Consider the following 24,798-nt stretch of genomic DNA (forward strand, 5'->3'; position numbering starts at 1 on the left):
CTCACCAGGAGGAATGAGTGGGAATTTGGAGGGAAGAGCTACAGAAGACATCTCCCAGGGGAAATTCTTTGTGGTTACATGACCTAGAATATGGACACCCGGCTGCTCTAAGGTGTCCTGAAAATGGAACCCTTCTCGTGTCTGCAATATCCTTCCATGTCCTCTTTCCACTCCGTCTCTCTGTTCTTGGTGGCCAAATTCCCATGGCAATGACAATAAAAAAATGAAAGTAGGGAATGGCCCATTTCCAGTCTCAGAATCCTGTGAAATTTTACTGCCTATCCCCAGTCTCCCAGGACTGACACCCTTTTTATTCTTTTAAGATTAGATTACATTTTAATCTCCTTTAATCAAAGTTTTCTCTCATCCTTGTTATGGATATATATACATATTCTAATACATAACATTGAAAACAATATTTTTGGCCCTACAATTTCCAGATTCATTCATAGTTATTTTCTGATGGATGCATGCCTTTGTAATTATGTTTATAACTCCATTAGCTATAGAAATTGACTAAATGATGAGTAGTAATGTACTAACACAGGAAAACGGCCCATTTTTATTCAACATGATGTTCCATGTTTTCATCAAGACAAATACATGCATACTTAATTGTTCAGCAAAAACTCTTACTGTATACATGTAAGCAATTATAAATCTATTGGAGTTGGTTTACCTTGTTGGTTATTCCTTGTTTCCGAATTGTGCATTCAGCATTTCCATGAACACTTTAGAATCCTGTATCTTTATCCTACCACTGTAAATACTAGGTCATCGACAAAAGTCCAAATGACTTTTCCAGTTGTGTGCTAGTGGGTCCTTTGTAGGGTGTCATCCCAGGTACGTTTTCACATGGTCATCGACAAAAGTCCACATTACTTGTTCAGTTATGTGTTAATGGATCCTTTGTAGGGTGTCTTCCCAGGTACGTTTTCCAATATGAACTCCAGCTGATGGCCTGGTGACACTGACGTAAATACTCGTGTCTCCACAGATCATGGGGGCCAATGATGTTGGGTCCTTTACGGAGTCATATATAACCTAATACTTTTCATTCAATTAGTGTAAGGAATGCTATGGAAAGTAGATTGGGGACAATTAATAAAAGAAGATTGATTATGAACATGCTGTTAGGGAGAAAAATTGAACCTCTGGCTATAAAGGTTTACTTTTTATGCAATTAATCAGCCACCCTAACAAACCCCGTTCATAGGCAGGGCTATATACATATATATTAGATTAAGATTATATCTATTAGTTTGAATGTGCTTTTGTAAAGTATGTCTTGTTTCTCTTGCACTTTCATACTGGGAGAAATATGGAATAGATAGAAACCGACTAGATTACTCTGGTCTGAACTCAGACCACATAGGACTTGAATCATTCAACAAATGAGCCATTAACAGTGGCTACACCACTGGGATTTCCTGATCCAACATCGCGGTGATACAGCCTATTGTGGATATGGACTCTAGAATAGGATTGTGCTGTTATCCCGAGGGTAACTTGTTCTGTTGATCAATATTTTGGATCAATAAGTGATAAAATATTTTGACTAGCTGGTCTAGATTTTAATCACTCAGAGGTTATTTTCTTCTCTGAGGTCACCCCGACCAAAATTGTTAGTCCATTTAAGTTTTGTTATCCCTTGATTTGGCTTACTTTTGTGTTTTCTGAATTAATTGAAGCTCTTCTCGTCTTATTTTGTCATTCCCGCCTCTTCAGGGAAAGGTCAATTTCACTGATTAAAAGTAAGAGAGAGTAAAACCCTCGAGTGGCCGTTCATACAAGTTCTCATTTAGACAACAAATGATGATGCTGCCTTTGCAGGGTCCAGTCACCGCGGCCTTTACACCTTGTCACTGGGCAAGCAGTGCCTGTAACACCAGAAATGCCAGAGGAGATGCTTTCAGTAAACAGGTGGGGGCTGTGTTTGCCGAGTTTCTTTTACTTTTTTAAATCTTTCCTTGAATGCCTACCTGTGTTGGGTTAACAATTAATGTAATAAATAATTATTGGATTGAATTTATTTTACTGTTAACTTTCGGTGATTATCTGTTCTAAGATTATGCAAGGAGAAATAATTCTTGTTGCTTATAGTAACAGTACTACTTCTATGAATTAATAGATTAATGCAGTATTAGATTAGGAGTTAGTTTCTGAGATTGAAATTAAGATAAGTATATTGTTGAACCTGAAGACTTTCTTAATTGGTGGCTGAATTTAGGCCAACTAGGGTATTGTTTGTACTCCCTCTCTAAGGAAGGTTGTATCCTGTATCTAAAAGGCTGTACCTCTTTAGATTTGGGTCTGGGGGAGGCAGAAGGCTGGATAAGTGTGGAGCTGCCTCTGGCCCAGAGGGATGAGCAAGAGACACAGGGCACCTGTGGCCACACACAGCCGCAGCAGACATCACCCATCAGTCACGACATGCTTGGCTGCAGAGCCCCCAGTCCTCAACAAGGTGCACACTGAAGCCACTCCCGGGCAGAGCAGGGGACTGTGATGAACCCATTTGCCGTCCCCGCTCTCCTAAGATGTGCTCCAGGCCTCCTTTCCCCACTTACTCCACCAGCTCCTCACTGTCCTCGGGACTCAGGCCTTCAAGGCCTGCCAGCAGCTGGCTCCAGCACTTCTCCTTCCTTACCATTGCCTCCCCTCTCTGCTCCCACTCTAGGTCCAGGGCAAGTTACCTGTGGCTCCTGACTGCTGCTCCTTGGCCTGGGAGGCTCTTCCTTCACCCCATCCACCCTGTGCACTCCTACTTACCCTTCAAGACTCGATTCTAGTGATGCCTCCTCGGGAAGCCCTCCCTGACGCTCCATCTCCCCAGGCCTGCTCTGGGCCACCTCTCTGTCTCCTGCCCACATCCATCACTGCCTGGAAGCTTGCTGGGGCCCCTTGTCTGGTCTCCACATCCATCCTCCCCACCTGGAGGGGAGGAAATGCTTAGGATCAGGGCAATGGAGCAGATTCCTGGAGTGTGGTGAGGCTGCCCACCCCAGGAGAGGTCATTCTTTGGGCCTTTTCCTGCTTGGGCCCAATGCAGCTCAGGGGGAGCCAGGACACAGGGAGGCTGGCTCTGGGCTCAGCAGGTCACAGGGTCGGCCTAGGGAAAGGGCATAGGGGCTTGGGACAAAACTCCAAGTCAACGATACCCTTGCTAAGGGCAGCGGAGGCCAAGGGCAGCTGCACAGGCTGCAGGAGGTGCTGGCGAGCTTTTCATCTGCTCAGAGAGTCCCAGGGCTGGATAGAAGGAACTCAGAAGGCCCGTCTGAGGTGGAGGTCACCTCGGGGGCATGCAAGCAAAAGCTGAGGGTCCCACAGCAAGTGGAATCTGAAGAGGTGACCCTCAAACTCCTTGCAGCTCTAACGTCTCCAAGTTGGAAGTCAGTCCCCTCAGTCACAGCCTCTAGCTGCCCCCTCACAGGGCTGTGCCTCTCAGTCACAGCTCCCAAGGAGAGTGGAGGCTGAGGGCGAAGGAAACCTCCTACCCATGAGAACTGCTGTGATCACGGCCTCCCACAAGGGGCCGAGGATGATGAGCAAGGGACAGAGGGACCGACCCACGACTTCCCCTCGGATGCCGAACATGCTTGTGATTCACGGGGCCAATCAGTATCTGTCCTCCTCCACTCCTCTCTCCCCAAAAGGACATGTCAGTGTTTACTATGACATCCACAGACACATCAAGGGCATCTGGGAAGAATCATGTGTACATCTGGAGAGAAGGCAACTGTGAAAACCAGTAATATCTGCATCCATGTGTGGAGACACCGACATCTACATACAGCTGTCACATTCCTCCAGCAGCCCTGGAATACTCCGCAATCACGCTGGCAGATTTGGCACATGGCAGCCAAACCAACTGGTGGTGTCCCTGAGTGCCAACACTGTTGGGGCCTACCTTGAGGTTGAGGGGAGGCATGGTGCCATGCCCTGTATCACAAAAGACTGGCTGGTGTCCAGGAGGGTCTCACAGCCTTCCCCGAACATGCCCTCCATGGCTATGTTTTCCTGGATGCTCTCTGTCTCGTTTACTTCATTGTGCATTATCCTGAGGGGACAGAAAATAAGTCAGAGACAGGCTGCCCCCACCTCTCGGGGAGAAGGGAATGCCGGGCCTCTGCCCAACTAGGAAGAAGGCCTGGCACCCAGGATACTCAGGTGGAGCCTGTGGTCATGAAGAGGGAGAAAGCATGCATATTGAATGCCTGCTGTGCTGGGCACTCTATGGGCATAATCTCACATCATGCTTCTGACAGCCCAAGGAGAAATGTGTTCTTATTTCAGAGAGAAGGAAATGGAGATTAATAGCTAGAAAGCAGGTCTGATTTAAAAGTCTGAGCCACGTGGAACAGAGATGGCAAAACAGGGAGGAGGACGGGAGTACAGGAAACAACCTTTCTTCATTACTCTGCCCCCCACACCACTACTGGCCTTATCTCCATCCATAGAACTCCACTCACCCATCCTGCCTCAGGGCCTTTGCACTTGCCATCTCCACTCCTCCCCCAAAGCATTTTATACAGTTGCTTCCTTAGTGTTTGGGCCCTGGAATGGCTTAGTTTTGGAGCACTTGGCAATCCCGCTGGCTCATGGAAAGACTGACTCCAGTAGGCTCCAGCACGTCTGGGGTGGAGCAGGACACACCTTGCTCCTTATCTGAAAGTAAGGACAACTCTCCTATTTGTCCTGTTCTGACTGCTGCAACACCCCTCCTGTACAGGAGCTGGCGCGATTTAACTGTTTTTTAAAAACAGCATTGGTGGGAAAAGAGGCATAAGTTGCCAACTTTGCTAAGAGCCTTGGTGGGTTTTCAGGAGTCTTAGGAAGTTAGTAATTTTGGGAGGATGAGCGTCGGGAAAAAGTACCCCACCTACTCCAAGAAAAGCATAAAACCTCTTATTTGTCTGCTGATGCCTCAAATTCTACAACCACGACCAGATCACCAAGAGGGCTGGTTAATATGCGTGGCTTACGAAGTTCTCTAGTACAGACTGTCCCATTTAACCCTCCCAGCAATGAGAGATGACACTGGTCGAGCTGGATCGGTGATTAACGAACTCAGCGTGATGAGCAAATTACTGGGCCCCTCTGACCCTCAGTTTGCTCACCTGTAGAAGGTCGGAGTGAGGATGGAAGAGAACGCATTTCACGTGCTGACCTCAGGCCCAGCACACATGGCAGGTGCTTGAGTAAAGGGCCGTGATCACTGTTGCTAGTATCACTGGTTGCAAAGGTGTTATTATAAAACTACTATTATCATTGTTTTCTGGTTATCAGACTGGGGCACGGAGATGGGGTCTCTTCCTTAGAAGCCTCAGTCCCTCCCTCCCAGCAATGCTCTTCTCAGCCGCCCAGGCCCTAGCCCTCTTCTGGAAGGGACAGGGCACAGGGAGGCACCTTTCAAGGATATGCTAGTTCCCTGGATAGGGATTCATTTTTGGAAGTTAGCAAAGGTAAGCAGAACCATTTATTTTGACGAGGGTGGGGATTTTGCTGAGGAGGGCTGTATTTGCTACAAACAAGGGGGCGATTCCAGAGTAGCAACACTAGTTTCACTGTTAGACAAGTGCCAGCTGCAGCTGCTCAGGACTAGTCCCAGCCCGCGCTGGGGTTTGTGCTGAGAGCCACACTGTCCAGGCAGCTGGGGAGGAGTTCCCTGGGGGAACTGGAAGTGACGACCTGGGTTACAGTGAGCCCAAGAGATGAGGTTCAGGAGAAAAAGTGGGACAAAGGCCAGAGGTAGGAGAGAGCCAGCCCCAGGGGAGGAGTGTTTCTGAGCACAGCCAGGGCGGATAGGTTATCTGATGGCTTCCTGCCAGGCTGGGAGCCTTCCTCAGTCCCCCAAGGGAGGGAGAGAGGAGGATGAAAGGGCTGCTGTCAGGGTGACAAGAAAACCCTCTTCTGTGCCACTAGGGCTGTATTCAGGCCAGATGCAGGTGAGCAGGGGGGACAAAGGATGAGTAGGCTTTGGGAAAGGGGATCAGAGTCTTGGGACAAATGCCTTGGCACCCGTGTGCCTTCCTCACCCCTGCTGGCACCGGGACAGGGCATCCCACAGTGACGAGGAGCCTCGCTGGAGGGCCAAGTCTTCTCCCTGAGGAAGTATGCAGGATTTGGCTCCTTGAGGCACGAGAGGACTGGGGTCCCCACCCCACAATGGTTTTTGTTAGTCTGCAATCACACTCTGATTACATCTGCTCCCTGAATGAACCTCCACTCAGGGGCCTGTGCCCTGCCCTGGTCTAGCCTGGTCCTCCCTCTGCCCAGCTGGGAGCCGTGGCCCTACTGGCTGCCTTTTGCTGGACTCGGGAAGCCATTTAGGGCACTGAGTGGTTGGCAGGGCTGGGGACTGGACCTCACCTGCTGCAGACCGAGACTCCTTTGCAGCTTCTGGCAGCCCATCACTGAGTACCAGGCTGCTCATCATCTCTTGGCCTCCATAAGGTGCAGACCCCAGGGCTCAGCTCTTGGTGCGCACCTCGTTCCTGCCTAAACTCACTCCCCTGGTGATCTCACCAGTCTTGTGACTTTAAATACCATCTCCGAGCTGATGGCTCCCAAATGGCTCACTCCCTTCAACTCCAGACTCAAATGCTCCCCTCCCTTCTTGTCCTCTCCACCACTGTTGTCCATCTGAAGCTCAACATGCCCCCAGTAAAGCTCCAGTGAAGCAAGAAAGACTCCCCCTCCACACCTGCCCCTCCTGCACCTTTCTCCATCCTGGTTAGCAGCAACTCCAACCTTCTAGTTGCTCAGCCAAAAACTCTAGAATCACCCTTGACTCCCATCTTCTCTCTCCTTACATCTAATGCATCAGAAACTCCTGTTGGTTCCACCTTCAAAACACACCCAGAATCTCAACCTCCTCCTCACCTCCACTGCCACCACCTGGTGCAGGCCCCCCGTCAGCTGCTGCCTGGGCTGTTGTAGGTGCCTCCTCCCTGGTCCCTCTGCTTCTGTCCCAGTAGAGGAAGCTTCCCCCTGGGCTTTGGGGACTGAAAGAGGGGCAGCGGAGAGGCCTTGACCAGTGGGCTGGGGCCTCTGACACTGGGCAAGTCATGGGCTTGTCCACCCATGACACTGCCTGCTGTTGACTGCAGCCTTGGGCACATGAAGGCCCATCACCCAGGACCCCCTCTGGGGCTCCTATACCACAGGCTGTGACACACTGACACTGGAGAACAGAGGAAGTTGGCAGAGTGCCTGTGAGTCGCCGGGCGGATCCCTGCCCTGGCTGATGGGCCCACGTGAGTGCCCAGGGCCCTTCCTCGAACCCCATCTGTGCCAGGGACAGCACACCACCCACACCATCCCACCAACTGCCCCCTGGGCTTGAGCTGTGAACTCCTCAGATTGCTCCGGGAACTCTGCTTCGAGGTGGGGCAGGCTGGGGGTCCCCCAACCCCTACCTCTTGGGATCCTAACCTGAACATGAGCTTTTACCATCTGGGGCTCAGCAAACTCCCGCTGGGGAGCATCCTCAGCCCTGGCCTGTCCACTGGCGGGGGCACCCGGGAGCCGGGCTCACCCAGACAGCTCCTCCAGTTTAGCCCTGGCGTCGTCCAGGCTGTTGGCTCGATGTGCTCATGAAAAGTGGGCCAGGAGCTCGTGCAGTGTCAGAATGTGCCTGGGAATCTGCAGCAGGGAGAGGCAGGGGGAGAGGGACAGAGGCAAGGATGGGGAAGGAGAGAGACAGTGATGAAGCAAGTCAGAGAGAGAGCAGCAACGTAGAGAGGGAGAGAGAGAGACAAAGCAGACGGAGAATGGTTCTCTCAGCTCCCAGCACTCCCACGAGCAGGGCTGAGGACGGACACCCACAGCACTTCTGATCTCAGACTCTAACGTGGAGCCTCTTCCAGGGTCTTGTCTGGGGCAAGAGCCCAGAGCTTGAGGCTCTAAGCCGGCAGGAGGAAGGGCCTGGAGGTGGGCTCAGGACCAGGAGCTCCCCCTCACCTTCCCACACCGCCTGCTCTGTGGAGCTGGACAGGCCTGTGGTCCGCTGGGTCAGGGGCTGGCTCTAACCCCATTCTCCAGGCAGCCCAGAGCTGGGGCCTGTTAGGGCCTGGGCTCTCCTGGCCATGGCCCCCTGGTGGCCCCAGCTGTGGCTTCCTCCCAGCTGGGGCCCTCACTGCCATGGCCCCCCAGCAGGCTCCCCAGGCATGCGCCCTCAAGGACAGGGCGAGGTGCCAGCTGGAACATGGGGTCAGTGAGGAAGGTCTCCAGCACCCTCTCCTTGCAGTCGGTTTGGCCTCATGGTGCTTTAGCAGCTTGTCAAAGTCACTGTTCTGCTTGAAGTGGGACAGGATCTGCAGGCTGTACTGGTGGCTGGAGACCAACTCCTGACAGAAACTGACCATGGGCAGCAGGATGGCCAACAGGTCTGCTTGGGGAGATGCCCCACAAGCCCTCAGTTACCCAACCCCACTCACGGAGGTCAGGGCCAGGCTCAGACCTCCCACCCAGAGACACCCTTGCCTTTGGGGATGACTCTGGCACCACTGCCCTATCCAGGGCCAGATAGGTGGCCCCAGGATTTGGGACCACATCAGAGTCACAGATCTTTATAGACACGGGTCCCCACCTAGTCTGACACCTGTGCATTGGGAGGTCAGAGAGGGCTGTTGTGGGTGCTGTGGTGTGCCCCACCGCCTGAAGGGTCTGAAGGGCGACCCAGCTCCGGAGCTTTGCGGGGGTCAGCTGAGGCCTCTGTGGTAACTGCCTTGCAGCTCCACATCCCCCTCAGCCCTGGCTCCCCCAAGAGGCCTCCCTCCCAATGTGTCCCACAAGTGACAGAAGTGACCCATCCGAGGTCATAAGGTGAGTCACTAGCTGGCCTGGACCAGATCTCCTGAGTCCCCCATTCCAGGGCTTCCCCCACATGACGTGCCCTCCTGAGTCACGTCCCTTCAGCTGTCTGTCCCTTTATCTGTGTGTCCCTGTCCTTCCATGCCTCCCCAGGTTCAGCAAGGTGGGTCTGCTGCTGGCCCGCTCTGTCCCAACCTCCTGGATACACAACACCCTGCCTTCCAGCCCCCAAAAGCCCAGCCAATCTCCCCAAACCTGCCCTTCAATACTTGATGACAGGGATGGACCCACTGAAACCTCTGCTTATAAACTCCATTAAAAAAGAAAAACGTGCTTCCTTTGCAATAAACTCTAAGTGGGAGCTTACGCAGGGCATTCCACTACCCAAGGGACGGCACCTTCAACCACGCAACTACAGGAAGTGCAGAGCTCGTCTTTCTAGGGCCTCTTCTCATTGTGACCTTGGGGAAAAGCGGGGCTCTCTGACTTAGGAAAGTGAACAACAAAACGGTCACACTCAGTGTGGGAGAGGCACGATGCAGGGGTCCTGCTGTGCAGCCCTCGGGGCCGTCAGGGCGGTGCAGCCAGCTCGGAGAGCAGTGACACAGGGTGGACGGAGTGGGAGCCTTGACCGTGCTTCTACCTTTTGTTTCAGTCATTCTGCTTTTGGAAACCTGTCCCAAGGAGACGCTCTCTCATATGAATATTTCAGATGCAGAGATGAGTGTTTCTAGTAACAAAAATTTACAACAACTTTAAGAGCCAATGATGGGAGATGGCTGCATGGATGATGGCATGCTCACAGGTACTGGGGCATCATACAGCCACCAAAATCATACTTTCAGCATGAGAAAACACTTATGCTATAATGTTAAGTAAAAAAAAAAAACACATCAAGATTGAAATTCAATATTCCTATGTGTGACATTATGTAAATAAAACTGGGGGGAAAAAACCCAAGATCTGTGCATAGAAAAAAATTTGACAAAAACACACCAAAGTGTTTACAGTAGTTATCTTTGGGAAGCAGAACTATAGTTGATATAGCTTTCAACATTTTCTGCTTCTCTAGATTGTCAAATTTTCTCAAATGGGTTCATATATATTATTTTTAAAAGGGAAAAGTAGATAAGAAACTAAAAATATATCTCTTCCTCCTAGAAAAACAGCTTTTGCCAACTTGTCTTTCCTCTTCTGCTCCCTCTGAGGGATTCTGCGGGTTTTAAGGGGCTACTGTTACAACCCAGGAGGATAGAAGTGCCACCAGCCTGGAGGAGTGGGCCCTGGAGAGGGACTTCTCAGGTGTAGGCGGGGGCAGGAGGGGCTGGGGATCTCTGCCAGGGCTGCTTGCTCACCCAGGCCCCAGCTGGTCAGCTGGAGATGCAGGTCTTTGGGCCTTGGTAGAGATCTGGTGCAAACACACGATGGCCTCACTGACAGAGGAGGCACAGGGTAAGCTCCGGCCATGGAGTTCCTGCCCCTCCAATGGGCCCCCGCCCCCAAGTCCAGCAGAGCTGAGGGGCCCAGGGAGAGGGCAGGGGCTGCCACCGCCCATGGGACTCTAGCAGCAAACGTCTTTCTCAAGTGACACCTTATGTGAAAACCCCATCAGCAGGATGGACTATGTAACTTGTGGGGCCCAGTGCAGAGTAAACATGCAGGACCCCTTGTTAAAAAATGACAAAATTTCAAGACAGTGACAACAGAGCACTAAACCAAACACAGGCTTTTCTAAACGTAGGTCACACGCCCCAGAAGCTGGCAGAGGACAGGAGCTGCTCTCATTGCCAGCCTTCCTGGCACCCTCAGTGCCCACCTGCTGGGGTGACCCTAAGGGATCTTAGAGGAACTCAGGGATCTGGAGAATTCAGAGGAAATGCCACTGATGAAGTGAAATAGCTAGGGCTTGAGACCCACACAGAGCAGGCTCAAATCCGCCTTATGCTGCTCCTCAGCTGTGTGACCTCCAGCAAGATGCCTAACATCTCTGAACCTCAGGTCTTTCCTGTAAAATCTGAAGGTGAGATGAAGTCACCCCTGCAAGTAATGAGACAATTTGGGGGCCTGGTGCAGAGGAGGTGCTCAGTAAATGCTCGCTCTCCACCACCCCCTTTTGAGGGAGAACTTAGAAAAGCAAAAACACCCAGATTCTCCCAAGCACCTGCCCTGTCATCACCTAAAGAGCCTTGGGGAACACGCCTTCTCACTGGCAGCTTAGGACCAGGCTGGGTAATGTGCCTCTGAGCACCCCTGGCAGCCACATTTTCCATGGCTCGCCTCCCAGCACCCTCTTCCGCGCCCACGCTCCCCAGCCAGCCAGCTCCAGAACACAGCCCGAGTCTCCTCTCCCAGGATGAGCTTGTAAGGATGCCAGAGAGACTTCCTGCAACCCCCTCCCCTCCCAACTGTTCCTCCTCTGCCCCTGCTCATCACCCTCAGCTCCTACCACCCCGGAGACTTGGGAACCTCCCCAATGTGTCTGGGGTTTGAGCTGAACGACAGAGGGGAAGCCAAAGGGACTATGTCATGCACCCCATTTGTGGACAGGAAAACAGGCTAAGGGTGAACCCCCCTGGGAGTCAGGGAAGCCCCAGCCTAGGAGCCTGTCCCCCTCAACCTGCAGTGGTCTCTGTCTTTCTCTGCCACATCAGATGCCCCTCCCTGGTCCCATTCTCCACGTGTGCTCTCTGCTCCCTCCCTCTGTGATGACCCAGCACTTTGGCTGTTGGAGGCCCCTGGTGTTGTCCTCCTCGGGGAGCTGTCACAGGCCGCCATCCCCTCTCCCAGCAGTTTGTGCCCTGAGGGCAAACCCCCACCCAAGGCTCTCTCTCTCAGTACAATAAGAGCAGGGGGTGGAAGGTGCTGAGTGGGTGCAGAGACACCCCTGAGCTGTGTGGCACACGTCCAAAGATAGTAGCTCAGGAAATCACAAACATGCCACAGAGCCAGCTCTGCTCCCTTTTCAGGGCATGTGGCTTTGTCCCCTCAAGGCCACTTGCTGAACCGCAGGATGAATGGGCTCTGACAATTGAGTGAATGGAGCACTTTGAAAGCAAAATGGGACAGTTACCTGCTCTCCACTTCCGCGTTGCTAAAACTACCCTGGCCTGTGCTTGAAGAGTGGCTGAAAATATCTAATGGAAAAATATTCATTGCTGATGCAGTCTTTTCTATTTTTTCGAGTCTCTGAGAACCTTGGCACATGAGATAATGGCTGTTCTTGGATCTGAACTCTAAAGAGCTAAGAGACACACAGGCTCGTGTAGAGCTCAGAGACACGTGGATGCCCAGTGAGCACCCTCACTGCCCTGATGTCATCACCCCCATGCCAGTCTGCTCTCTTTGCCAGTTCTGGGATTTGCACGTGGTATCCTTTTCTCTTTAGGATTGTGGGGGGTGTGTGTGTGTGTAACAGTAGTCTGTATGTAAAACTGATGGCGCTCTTCTCAGAGGCATCTACAGGACATCTACTCCCCAGGGACAAGAGCAAAAACCAGATGCAGTCAGGTCAGGCGCTCCGCTCCCTGCACAGGCAGCACCGGCAGTCTGGGAGTCTGATTTAAGGATCGGGCTGGGTGGGCAAAGCTCTGGAGAGCTGTGAGCCTGGGGACCCTACAGAAGCCTTGGGCCACAGCCCACCCCTGCTACTAGCCAGTGCCAGGATGGCGGCAGGAGCCCCAGCCCCACTGAGCTCGCAGAGACAGCCTTTCCCTTACCCTGCAGGTCCCTTCTGGGGATGCATTTGCTTTGGATCCGGGTTGGCTTGGCTGACATCCAAGGCCTGCTCAGCTGACCCTTGTCAACGATGTCCATGGAGAGTTGGACTTTGGCTTATTACCCCAACTCGCCGGCTAGAGTCCAGCTCTGGCTGCCCAACATGGCTCAATGCCTGGCATCTCAGCTGAGCCTTGCCCACTTGCCACCCCACAGTCTGGACTTCTTGGCCCATCAGAGGCAAACCCTCGTTTGCCACACCCCTTAGGGGCACTGCTCATTGGCTCCTGAGCCACCCCACTCCCCTCTCTGGAGACAGTGTCTTTAATCCAGAATGTATTTAGTCAGTGCAGTCATTGGTGGAGGAATTACTCCAGGGTATTTTCTTGTTTGTTAGCAGTGAAGGTTTTGCTAAAGATCTCTGTACTTCTTGCTTTTCAAACAGCTGCCACACAACTCAGTTCTCTCTCCTTCCTTCTCCATTCCCTCTGGCCTCTTCCAAGGCTAAGAGATGCCCATCTCTGTGTCCCTTTGTGCGAATCCTGTCAGCATGTCCTGATGGAGTCTCTGTGGTGGGCACCATGCTGGGCACAGGTGAGAAACAGCCGGAGGTGGATTAGTCAGATCCCTTCCCTGGAGGAGCTTCCAGCCTAAGAAGGGGGTCAGATACCCACAGAGGTAACTTATACTCCAACAAGGTGAGGCCAGAACAGAGGTGCACACCTCCTGCAGTGGGAGGGTCTCACCATGGAAGCCACAAGCGCTACTCAGAGGTTTTGCAGGACAAAAAAGGAACCCAATTGGGCTGGCCCCGTGGTGTAGCAGTTAAGTGCACGAGCTCCGCGGCTGGCAGCCTGGGTTCAGATCCCAGGCCTGCACGGATGCACCGCATGTAGGGCCATGCTGTGGTGGCGTCCCATATAAAAGTGGAGGAAAATGGGCACAGATATTAACCCAGGGCCAGTCTTCCTCAGCAAAAAGAGGAGGATTGGCATGGATGTTAGCTCAGGGCTGAAGTTCCTCACAAAAAAAAAAAAAAAGGAGCCCAACAGGTGTGCTATAGGCTGGAAGGAATTGGAGCAGAGAGGATGGTGTGAAGAAAGATGCAGAGTACGACAGGGTGTTGAGTGCAGGGCAGCAGGGATGGGGATGACAGGAGGAACATGGGAAAGAAGACTCAAGGCACAGAGTGGGCCCTGCAGAGGGGCTGCCTGGGGAGGGGTCAAGGTGGCCCTCTCCATGCCAAAGTTGGTTTGCAAACCTGATTCCATGGCTACAGTTTTACCTTAAACCCTGAACTAAAGATCCCTCCAGTTTCTTGCAGAGTCAGCCTTCCAGGATTCTGAGTGCTCCCAAGTCAGGAAAATATCACCACCATCTCTAAGCTCCTACCCTGCCCTTTAGGGCTGCCTGAGCCGTCCCAACTGACTTCCAATCATAAATGGGAGAAAAATAGCTATTAAAACAATGAAATGGTGCCAAACTGAGGATTCTAGAGGAGGGGAGGATTCTTCTCAGAGGAGGATGCTCCCTTTGTTTTAGATGGTCCTTGGAGATTTTTGGTTACAAAAGATGAGGCCCAAGAGGGCTGTTTAGATGGGAGAGAAGAGACTGAGCAGAGCTGGATAGTTTTGCTTAATAAATTCTGTGCAGACTTTTGTTTGGGTATGCTCTCCCGTTACCTCTAGGGAGACATGGCTGTGGGTGGGGGCTCCGGGGATGGAGAGTATACAGGGAGTAGAGACAGGGCCAGTGTCCTCAATGTGTGACCTGTGCACAGCCCACTTAGAAGGGCCTAATGCCTGGTTTCAGGCTCTGCTGTTGCTGCCTTGAAATTCTTAAGAGCCTTGCATTTTCATTTTGCACTGGGCCCAGCAAAGTATTTAGCTGGTCCTGAAAAAAGTATAGACAAGGGTATACTGGTAAAGGATTAACGAGCAGCTCTCTGTAACAAAAGCTCTGACTGGTAGCACTGGCCAATTTCCATGGTGTAGACATTCTTACCTTGGCCCATTTTAAGCTACCAAAGGGTGAATAACAAGCTTGCAAGATTCTTGAAAATTTCACAACCAACTTGCAAGTTGGTATGAGCCAGCTCCAGCACATCACTAGATGCAGGGCGAGGGTCTTGGCAGATAAAGGGATTATGAACACCCCCACCAACAACAAAATGGTAGTTGGAAGCATGTGGAGAGAGGCCAGTGTGAGGAGAGGAGGTCAGCAAGAAATCCCTGTAGCAGGAAAGGCTGAGTGACAAGAGGGAAAGAATGTCTTCTATTCACCTTTAAGCCATTTTCTGTTTCAGTACTGGAAACCCCTTCTACTGTATCTAAGCCTTTCAGAAAGTCTGGTCTATATTTGGCTGGTGTTGGGGGCTTGGGGAGTGGAGGAGGAGCCAGTTGGGTGTCATTAGGGCTTTCCTGGATACTCTGGTTCTCCTCCTGGGACAGGGCAGGACTGTACTTCCCAAGCCCCTGAAGTTGAGTGTGTTCATGTGACTTGCTTTGTCCAATGAAATGTGAGCAGAGCTGTCAGGCACCATTCGCCACATTGCTTCCCCTGCCATGGGACTGGTGACTTTCCTGATAGTGGGAGACCCGTAAGCCTGTGTCCCTGACTCTGAGTGAGAATGTTGTGGAGCAGAACCCACAATGGACACACAGTGTGAGAGAGAAAGCAATCTTTGTTGTTTTAAGCCACTGAGACTTGGAGGCTGTTTGTAATTGCAGCAGAATCTAGCTCCACCTGACGGACACATGGAGTGACCACACGGGGGTAAGGAGCAGTCAAGACTGAGTGAAGACAGTCACTGTGAGAAGTGATACAAGAAGTGAGGAGAGCAGAATTGGAAGCCAGAGGCGGCCATGAAAATGGAAGACCCTGAAAATCCTCAGGAATACATGGGATGAGGCTTGAGGAATTTTTCTGGCTATCAGGTGGACCATGAGAGCTTGAGGCCATCCAGGTGACACAGTGGTTCCTGAACATGCACCTTTTATCGGGCCTGTCTCCCCAGCAAAGAATAAGTTGTGGGGCAGGCACAGGCCAAGCATCTACAGCCAGGAGACCCAAGGTTAAGCCTGGATTCCAGCACTGGAAGTGACCTTGGAGTGACCTTGGATAAGTCCCTTCCTCTTCTGTGGACCTCTGAGTTCTCAGATCCCTCCCAGCTCTGATGTTCTAAGACCCTCTGTCTTTGTCACAAGTGTCACTCATCACTTACTTGCCTCCTCAGCGCCTCCTGCCTACCTGATGGCCTACTTCCTGGGAAATGGGCTGTTTCACCTTCCTGGAGCCCCTCCAGAGCACACAGGTGCCCTCCGCCCTGCAGGGTGTGTGTGTGAGAGAGAGAGAGAGAGAGAGAGAGGAGGGAGAGAGAGGAGGGAGAGACGGAGAGGGAGAGGGAGAGGGAGAGGCAGAGGCAGAGGCAGAGAGAGAGGCAGAGGGAGAGGGAGAGAGAAGGAGACTACAGCCAGAAAGCTTTACTAAGCTAATCTTTCTTTCAAAGTCTTCTTTAAACAAGTCATTTGCCCTGGAGAGTAATGCACTCAGTTAGAAACATTGCTCCAAATTCCCACCAAATGGGCCTCTGCTGCCACTCCGACCCTGACACACACACACACCCCTCACTCACAACTAACCTGCTTTCTGCTCTACAGCACCAGAGGGACTCTACCCTTCGCACCCACCCCTTCTCTGGCCTACCAACCCCTGAAACCTTTTAAGGCCACATGCAACAAGAACCCACACCTTCTTTGGCCATAAAATGATTCATTTCCTACCTGGGTTCACACCACAAGCTCTGTTATGGTGACAGTCACACTCTAGCACAATCAGACCTTAAGGGTAGAAACTTCCATCTCTTTACTGCCTACCACAGAGCCTGATGCCCATTCAGTCATCAAGCCTCTACTGAGTTACCTACTATGTGCAAGGCAGAAGGGAGAGAGTGATAAAAGACACCCCTGCCTTCAAGGAGGTCCCACCAGGCCAGGTGGGGGACAGACACCCGAGGAGCCAGCTCTGCCATGGCATGCTGAGGGTGGGAAAGCCATGGGAGTAGGGGGCACGGAGCACATTCTGGGATGAGAGTCCCCAGGAGGAGGCATTCGAGCTTGGTAGGATTCCGCAAGGCAGGGAAGCGTGGGGGTGGCAGGGGCACTCCAAACAGGAGCCCCAGCATGTGCAAAGGCCAAGAGATGCACAGCTCGTGACCAGGGAGCACTAGCTGGAGCCCCAAGTAATGGAGAAGAGAAGCCTGGGGAAGAGAAGCCAGTGGTCAGCTGATCTTAGGCAGTTAGTGAACGAGTGAATGAATGATACCCGGACACCTTTGATCATGAAGCCACTAACCTGGTGCTGGTCCCTAGACCTATTCCCTGGTCCCTAGCAAGGACTCAGCTTGGCTTCAGGGATACGTGTAGGGCTAGGATAGATCTCAGAGTGAACCAGATGGTTTAGACACGGGACAAGCCCCCATCCCAGGAGCCACATGAGAAGAGGCTATGAGTAGAGTGGCAAGACTGGCAAGTAGACATGCAGACCTGGGTTCTAGTCTTGGCTCTGCCACCTCCCAGCTGTGTGAGCTTGAGCAGGTGAGCTGAGTTCTCTGAGCCCGCTTCCTTGTTCGATCCTATGAGGATGGTTATGGGGACTGACTAAGGAAGCATGTCTGACAGAGCCTGGTGCAGGGTAGAGGAGGTGTGTGGAATCTGAAACTTTTGTTCAACCTCAAGTTCCGAGCTGATGTGACCATTAGTTCAGAGCTTGGCAGCAGCACCACAAGGTGGAATTGGAAACTTCAGATCTTTGAACATTCCAGGCAGAGCTGGCTTCAAGGGCGTGTGATGGGGTCCTATGCTCAGAAGGCCCCATGCTTGGGGCTTCAAGTTCTGCAGTTGCAACCTTGAAGTTCTTAATCATTTTCTCTTGGAACTTGTGTTTGGTAAGTGATATCTGATAGGACAATGGAGCACACCCCAGGGGAGTGGAGCCTTAGCTCATGCCTATTCCTGCCTCCCTGGAATGGTTTCTCAGCTGCTCACTCCCCACACACTGGCACCCCAGGACCCATGACCTCCTCTACCCTCTGTCTGGGAGCAATTGGGTTGAGTCAGCCAGAGAGACTTGCACCCCACCATCATCCTCCACGCCATGCAGGGGCCTTGGTATAGGTACAGAGAGTGGGTCCAGTGCACACCCCATGGTGTCTCAGGGCAGGGCAAGGAGACAATGCCTGGGCACTAGGTGGGTGACTCAGCACGGGCCTCTTGCCCACTCCTCATCTAGGTACCAAGTGTATCACAGCACAGAGGTTAGAGGAGGTTGGAGGTTGAAGGTGGGGGTTGCCTATCTGCCATGGGTCACGTGGTGGGCCATGGGAAGGGGAGATCGACTTCCCTGACTCTGGCCAGGGCCTTGTGTTTTCCCCTTGCATCAGGCCCTACAAATCATGTAGCCAACCCTGGTTAGAATCTATGTTTCCATTTTCCCGTCCTCAGCTCAGAGTCAATGGTCCTTGTGTGATGTGACTAGATGGCTCCTGAGCACACTGGTGAGGTGATGGGCGGAGAGGCAATCAGATCATTCAGTGCTGGGGTAGACAGCTGGTGAGGGGCATCTAAGGGACCGAGATATAGCGCCTTGCAAGCTTTAATGTAAATGGGAATCAACTGGGATGTTGTGAAAGTGCAGATGCTGATTCCAGAGGTCTGGGCAGGGCCTGAGATTCTGCATTTCTAACATGCTCTTGCTTCATGGACCACGCTTTGAGTAGCGAAGTTCTAGAAGGCTTAACCTAGCAACAGCGTGGCCTCTAGACCGATGACCAGTGAGCCCCTGCAGGATCTCTAATGACAGGCAGAAGGAAGGGACTGCTTGGAACTGAGCTAGAAGCCCACACTCTAATGACCTACCAGGGACCCTGTGCTCCCAGAGTCTTGGGCTGATACTGCAGAAATGCTTAGTCAATGTGGTCATTAGCACAGTAAATAGGTACTTGCCCACAAATAACCTCACTCAATTCTCACAACCTTGTCAGGTAAATATAAAAAGCCTGTTTTATAGATGAAAGACTGGAGGCACAGAGGTTGGAGGATGTACTTCAGGTTGCAACTGTCAAGTGGCAGAGGTAGGATTTGAACTCAGATCTGACTTCAGGACCTTCCCACTCTGCCAGCATCAATGAATTTAAGTTTGGAGGCTGGCATAGCTGTGGCTGGAAGCTGGTCCCCCTGCCTGTCATGTGTCCCCCTGATCCTGCAGGAGCCCAGCGTTTGAAGTGTTGAACCTGGACCCAGGCCCCCCGGCCAGCCTCCTCCACACCAGTGGCCAGCAGTCACCTTTGCCTTCAGCCGCTCGATATCGATCACCTCATCCTCGATCTGCTGCCATAGCTGCTTGGCCACTGTCTTCTCGTCTCCACGATCTGCAGCAGGTGCAGGTACTTCTGCATCAGCACTTCGTGCTCCCTGGCCAGGGTCTGGTGGCCGTGAACAGACAGATGGGGGGGGTAAGGCAGTGCCTTCTTGTTCTCTAGAGATCCAACCAGAAGTGGGGCTCCCCCACTGACTGCAATTAGGAGAAGGTCCTGACTCCCAGACACAGTGTGCAGGACCTTGACCTGGCCCCTTCCCCAACTCCTGTCTCACACTCTGACCTCTGGTTCTTGTAACTGGTCCTGTTCTCTCCCTTCCCCCTCAGTCCACCCACCCCCCAGGCCTTTGCACAGGCTGACTCCCTTGTTAGGGGCTAACACAGCTGATGACTTTAAGTTGAAGCCAATGCTCATTTACCATTCCACAAATCCAAGGGCCCTTAAGAATTATGCTAAATCTACTCCACCTGTGCTCAAATGGAAACACAAAGCCTGGATGACAGCACATCTGTTTCCAACGTGGTTTACTGAGTATTTAAAGGCCACTGTTGAGACCTATTTCTCAGAAAAAGACATTTCTTTCAAAATTTTACTGCTCACTGGCAAGTGCTGTGGTTCCCGCATAGAGACTGATGGTGGTGTGTGCCCCCCTCCACACACACAGAGGGTAGGAAAAGTCGCATGACTCACATAATAGAGGTCTCCGGGGAAAACAGGGCTGGCATCTCAAGTAGCTCTGAAACGGCTTGAGAGAGCAAGGAAAGGAGCCTGGCCTGGGTTTTTATTGTGGTTGGGGGTTTTAGAGAAAAAATATTCAATGACACTTGTCAAAGATGGTACGGCATATTTTATTCAGAACCACTGCAATGTGTAGAGACCACCGTGATGGGATTTACAGTGGGGGAGAAATGAGATTGGGCTCGACTCTGAATGCAACATGGGCAAGCAGGAATTCACGGCCAGGCAGCATGGTGGGGGTCAGGAGATGGAAAATTACTAAGAGAAAAAACAAGTGTTGGGGTTTCTGGCTAACCTGACCTAACAGGATTCTTACCGAAGAGAGGCCAGAGTGATCAGACAACACCTGAGGGATGGTGGGGGAGGAGGAGGAGCCTGAGCAGATCTGGATGGTGATCAGACATTCGGGTGGAGGTTCTGGTTAAACTGACTTAGCAAGGTTCTTGCTAAAACTGGATTTTATAAGGAAGTGCACAGACAGGCCTAAGAGAAGGTTCAGGAGCCTGACAAAAGTTTGGTGAAAGCAAGAAATCTCTGCCGGGGTGAGACCAGGGAAAGAGTTCTGCACACAGACAGGGGCTTGTGTGGTTGGATCTGAAGCCAATGCCAGAGAAGGGAGCCTCTGGACTTTCTCCTCAGCTTGTCCAGGTGTGGACAAGAGGGGAGGAGGGGGAGCGGGGGCATAAGCTGTCAGCACACATCAAAAAGTGCAGAGTCTGGGGCCGGCCCCATGGCTTGGCGGTTAAGTGCCCGCTCTCCGCTACTGGCGGCCCGGGTTCGGATCCCGGGGGCGCACCGACGCACCACTTCTCCAGCCATGCTGAGGCCCTGTCCCACATACAGCAACTAGAAGGATGTGCAACTATGACATACAACTATCTACTGGGGGGCTTTGGGGGAAAAAAAAAGGAGGAGGATTAGGCAATGGATGTTAGCTCAGAGCTGGTCTTCCTCAGCAAAAAGAGGGGGATTAGCATGGATGTTAGCTCAGGGCTGATCTTCCTCACAAAAAAAAAAAAAAAAGTGCAGAGTCTGACCGCTCATTACAAGGACAAACATGGGTAAAAAAATATGCATTCACAATGGCTTGTTTTTATATAAAGAAACACCAACAGGAAGCTCAAGAATGATCACAACCGTGTACTGGGGGTGGCTGGAGTAACAGCGCTGGAGGGGACCCAGAAATGTTGGCAGTGACTCTTAGATTTTTCCATCTTACAGATTTATTTAAAACAGAGAAGTTTACACATACCATGTTTTCCCATTTAATAGCCTTTAATTTTAACTGTTGTGCATAGGAAACCATTCTAAGATTTAATTCCTTTAAGCCACTAATGGTTACAAAAGAGTAGACCATACGAAATGAAAATTTTCAAATCTCTTGCTAACTGAAAGGACAAGTTGCATCCCAGTTTGTTCTCCCACTATATCTCATACAGGGGGTATTTTCAGGAATAAGCAGCACATTATAATGCAATAGGGGTTAGGATTTAGCTCCTTCAATGTAGTAGGATTTTCAAAGATTTACATAAGCTTTGATTAGTTTTCTTCACATCAATTAAAACAGGGATTCCATTGCTTTAGCCTTTTAAATTTCAATGTTCTCTAGGGACAAAATGTGCACACACAAACACTGAAGTAAAAATGAAAAATGTACCTGAAAACTTGAACACATTCATCTCACATCTTGACATCCTCTTGCCTAAAAGGAACAAAATTTCTATTTAGTTCCAGTTTTCTTGCTTTACTGACATTATACCTCTCCATCAACTCACATTTTTAAGCCCAAGAAACTCAAAATGTCATTTCTCATACAGGAAATAAAATTACAAAGTGCTAAGGAAGAACAGAGGCACAGGGCTGCACTGCTCAGTCGATACAGGAATCCAAAGGAAAGAAACACAAATATTGGAATCAGCAGATAAGCAGCCTGCTTCCCACAGGACAGAAGGAAAGCCACATTCAGAAAGTTAAACACATTCTAAACTCTTCTGGTGGAGACAGAAGCCCTGGAGTGGGTCAGTCCCTGGTGCAGAACGGTGGGGACACCTGAGGAGCCACAGGAATGCACTCTGGGAGCTCACACACCCTCCTCTGCCCGGGGAGGAAGAGAAGGGCTCCCTCTCTCAGCTTCCACTCTCACAAGTGAGGAAACTCTCAACAGGATGCAGTTTAAGGTTGTGACTCAAATGAACCCCAAATTCATACACTCTACTCTAGACACAGAACTCCTGACTTTCACAGACTTTCTCAATGTGCACAAATTACACTCTGCGGGCACCTACACTGTGGGTGCAAAACTCCACCCTGTGTGTAGACATAGGCCCAAGGGGAGCACAGGGACCACCTCAGGAAGGGCAGCAACTCCCTCCCCCTGTGCAGGTGCCTTCCCAGCTTTCCAGGGCTCTGCAGCTTCTCTCAGCAGAAAGGCTCCTTCTTCAGTGGGTATGAGCAGAGACGACATGCAGAAAGAACGTGTGGGCCCTCAAGTACTTCCCTGTGCAGGCTCAAGGGGGGCTTAGCTCAGAGACCCTGACCCCAGGCCTCTGCTCCCAGTCACGTTGCTTTGGACCACAGTGATCTTGTAAATGGCACAACCCAGTGTTTGAAGAATCCAGCAAAGTCACACAAACCCACAGTTTATGTGCAAAGGAAGGAAGAAACTTGTAAAGCATTTTTCTAGTTCAACAAGAAAAGCCACCAATAGTTATTACTTTCAAAAAATAACGATATTAACTATTATTTCCATGGTAAGAAATTGTTTTATGAAGAATTAGTCATACTTAACACTTCTGGTGCTCAAGTCTAAGCCCTGGAATTCCATTTGAAAACACTCTACCCCAAAGAAAAGAACAGACGGCACAATATGACTACACATGCTCAGGGGAGGCAGAAAGGGAAACAAGAATTTTTAACACATTCAATGTAATACTAGAATATTTTTTTCCTGAAATTCACCTATTTCTTGCCTCTTCATTAATATTTTATACTGTCTTTCAAGCTCTACTGATTACATAAATTTTAATTTTTTAAGAACCTGAGGCTCAAGTCAGTAAGTAAATCTTTTCAATGCGACAAACCCAGGGAGGGGCAGTGCTGACAGGCTGGAACACTAAAGAAAATTTGCACTTCAAGGCCTTCCGGTAGGATGTCTGTGCCCAAAAGAGAGCCTGGCCGAGGGTACAAGGATTTCATAGGATGGATTCCAGGTGGTCATTCTCTGCTCTCCTCTCATGGGAAATATGCACAGACAATAAAATAAATCTTTGAAAAAGAGCCATCCATGACTCGGGGAAAAAGGATAAACAATTAAAATTTTGGGTCTGTTTGAAACGCACCACGGAAAAATAGTTGATAATGACGCTGTGAATCAGAAAGGGAAAGCTGGCGTTTGGGAAGGCGGAGAAAGGTCTGGAAACTTAGGGATTTCTGGCCAGCCCTAGGAAGAGCTAGGCTGGGTGGACAGGTCGGGGGTTTGAGACCCTGCTCCCCAAGCATTTGGAAAACTCAGGAGGAAAAAGGGTGCCCCCTGGGAGAATGGAGGGGCTGGGGACCCCACAGACCACAGGTCCCCCAAGCACGAGCCCTGGAGGCTGAGGTACGATTCTCCCGATGACCATCCTCGCTGTCACCGGCCATCCGGGTAGACGCGGGGCCGCGGGCGCACGGCCGCCCACAGATGCTCGGCGAGGCCCCGCGCGGGCACGGACGGACGCCTGGCCTCGGCCCCGCCCCCACGCTGCCGGCGGCGCCCGGGCCGGGCCCGCAGACTCCGCAGTGGACTTCGGGGTGCCGGCGCCGGTCAGACACCTGGCCCCGACACTCACCACTCCAGTCTTGGCGTCCAGGCGGGGCAGGTCCCAGCCTCAGGCCCGCTGCCGCAGAGACGCCCCGCCTGTGGCACGCGGGGACGCCGGCGGAGCGCCCCGCCCACCTGCCGCCGCTGCCCCGCTGATTGGACAGTTCTTCGCCCGGTCTCCTGAGTGACAGGGGGGCAGGTAGTCAGATGCCTGGGCAGAACCAGCCTCCGCTGTTGAGCCGGAGCCTGTCTCCTGTGGGGAGGTTGTGCTTTTTATTTTTTTATTTTGTTTATCTTGCTGAGGAAGATTAAGCCTGAGCTAATATCCATTGCCACTCTTCCTTTTTTTTTGCATGAGGAAGATTGTCCTTGAGCTAATATCCATGCCAGTCTTCCTCTGTTTTGTGTGAGGGTCGCTCCCGCAGCATAGCTGAAGATTGACTTATGTCCGTGCCCGGGATCCAAACCCGGGGTCCTGAATTGGAGCGCACCAAAGGGGTGTTTGCTTTTAAACAAAACTTATTCGTCGCCCTGGAGGGACAGTGGCATCTTCCCGTAGCTCCTTCTGAAAGCGGGAACACCCACGTGCGTAGGGAATTTCTAAGGCAGTCTCTAGATGGGGCGACGCCCTTGTCCAGAGGAAGAGGGGTGCCCAGGTCAGACCAACCGTGACAAGAGGGTCTGAGGTTCTCCCTGGGTCGGGGGTTGGCATAATACTGCAAGGCCTCTCCTAGAATGGTGACTCTTGTTTACAAACACGCATGAAAATGACTTCACCACAGGTAATAGAGTCTGGCTCCATTTTGATATTGGTTGACCGCGTTGAGGCTTCCACACATCCCTTCTGCACCTCCGTCCCTTCAGTGCTATAGCTGAAGAATCCCATGGCATCCCATGCACTTGGCTCTGGCAGGAGGTTTGAACCCAAGCCTCAGCGCCTCGACTCTTCTCGGATCGACCATAAGCTGTGAGATGTGTTCAATAAAACTTTTAGATGTACATTTTACACTAGAAGGAAATTTATTTTAGATAGTTTTTTGGTGTGTGCCTAGAGATTTTGAAATGTAAACAGCTATGATATCCCTAAGGCAATTGAATTCCTATTGTCATCAATATAAGAAAAAACAGTAAAACATTTTGGAAATGTGGAGTATACCTGAAAACTCTTACTACACTTAATACATTGGTTCAAAACTCCTAATGAATTTGTTTATTTGAATAGCTTTATTGAAATATAATACACACCATACAATACATCCTTTTAATGTGTACAATTCAATAGTTTTCAATATATTCACAGGTATATGCAATCAGCACCACAATTTTTTTTTTAATTTTTTGTGTGTGTGTGACA

General features: G+C 51.1%; 1 long non-coding RNA gene across 1 annotated transcript; it reads right to left on the minus strand.

Moving 5' to 3' along the window:
* Positions 1-960: 960 nt before the first annotated feature.
* On the minus strand, positions 961-23,545 carry LOC147911302 (uncharacterized). The gene is made up of 5 exons (XR_015551243.1): positions 23,473-23,545; positions 21,303-21,347; positions 18,873-19,012; positions 3,911-4,060; positions 961-1,880 (listed from the first exon to the last, which is right to left on the minus strand). It is a non-coding gene; the product is annotated as an uncharacterized LOC147911302 (long non-coding RNA).
* Positions 23,546-24,798: the final 1,253 nt, after the last annotated feature.

The sequence above is a fragment of the Ceratotherium simum genome, unplaced genomic scaffold (genome assembly GCF_057802395.1).
Source record: "Ceratotherium simum simum isolate JZ-2026a unplaced genomic scaffold, ASM5780239v1 HiC_scaffold_43, whole genome shotgun sequence".
In the NCBI taxonomy this organism is placed as follows: domain Eukaryota; kingdom Metazoa; phylum Chordata; class Mammalia; order Perissodactyla; family Rhinocerotidae; genus Ceratotherium; species Ceratotherium simum.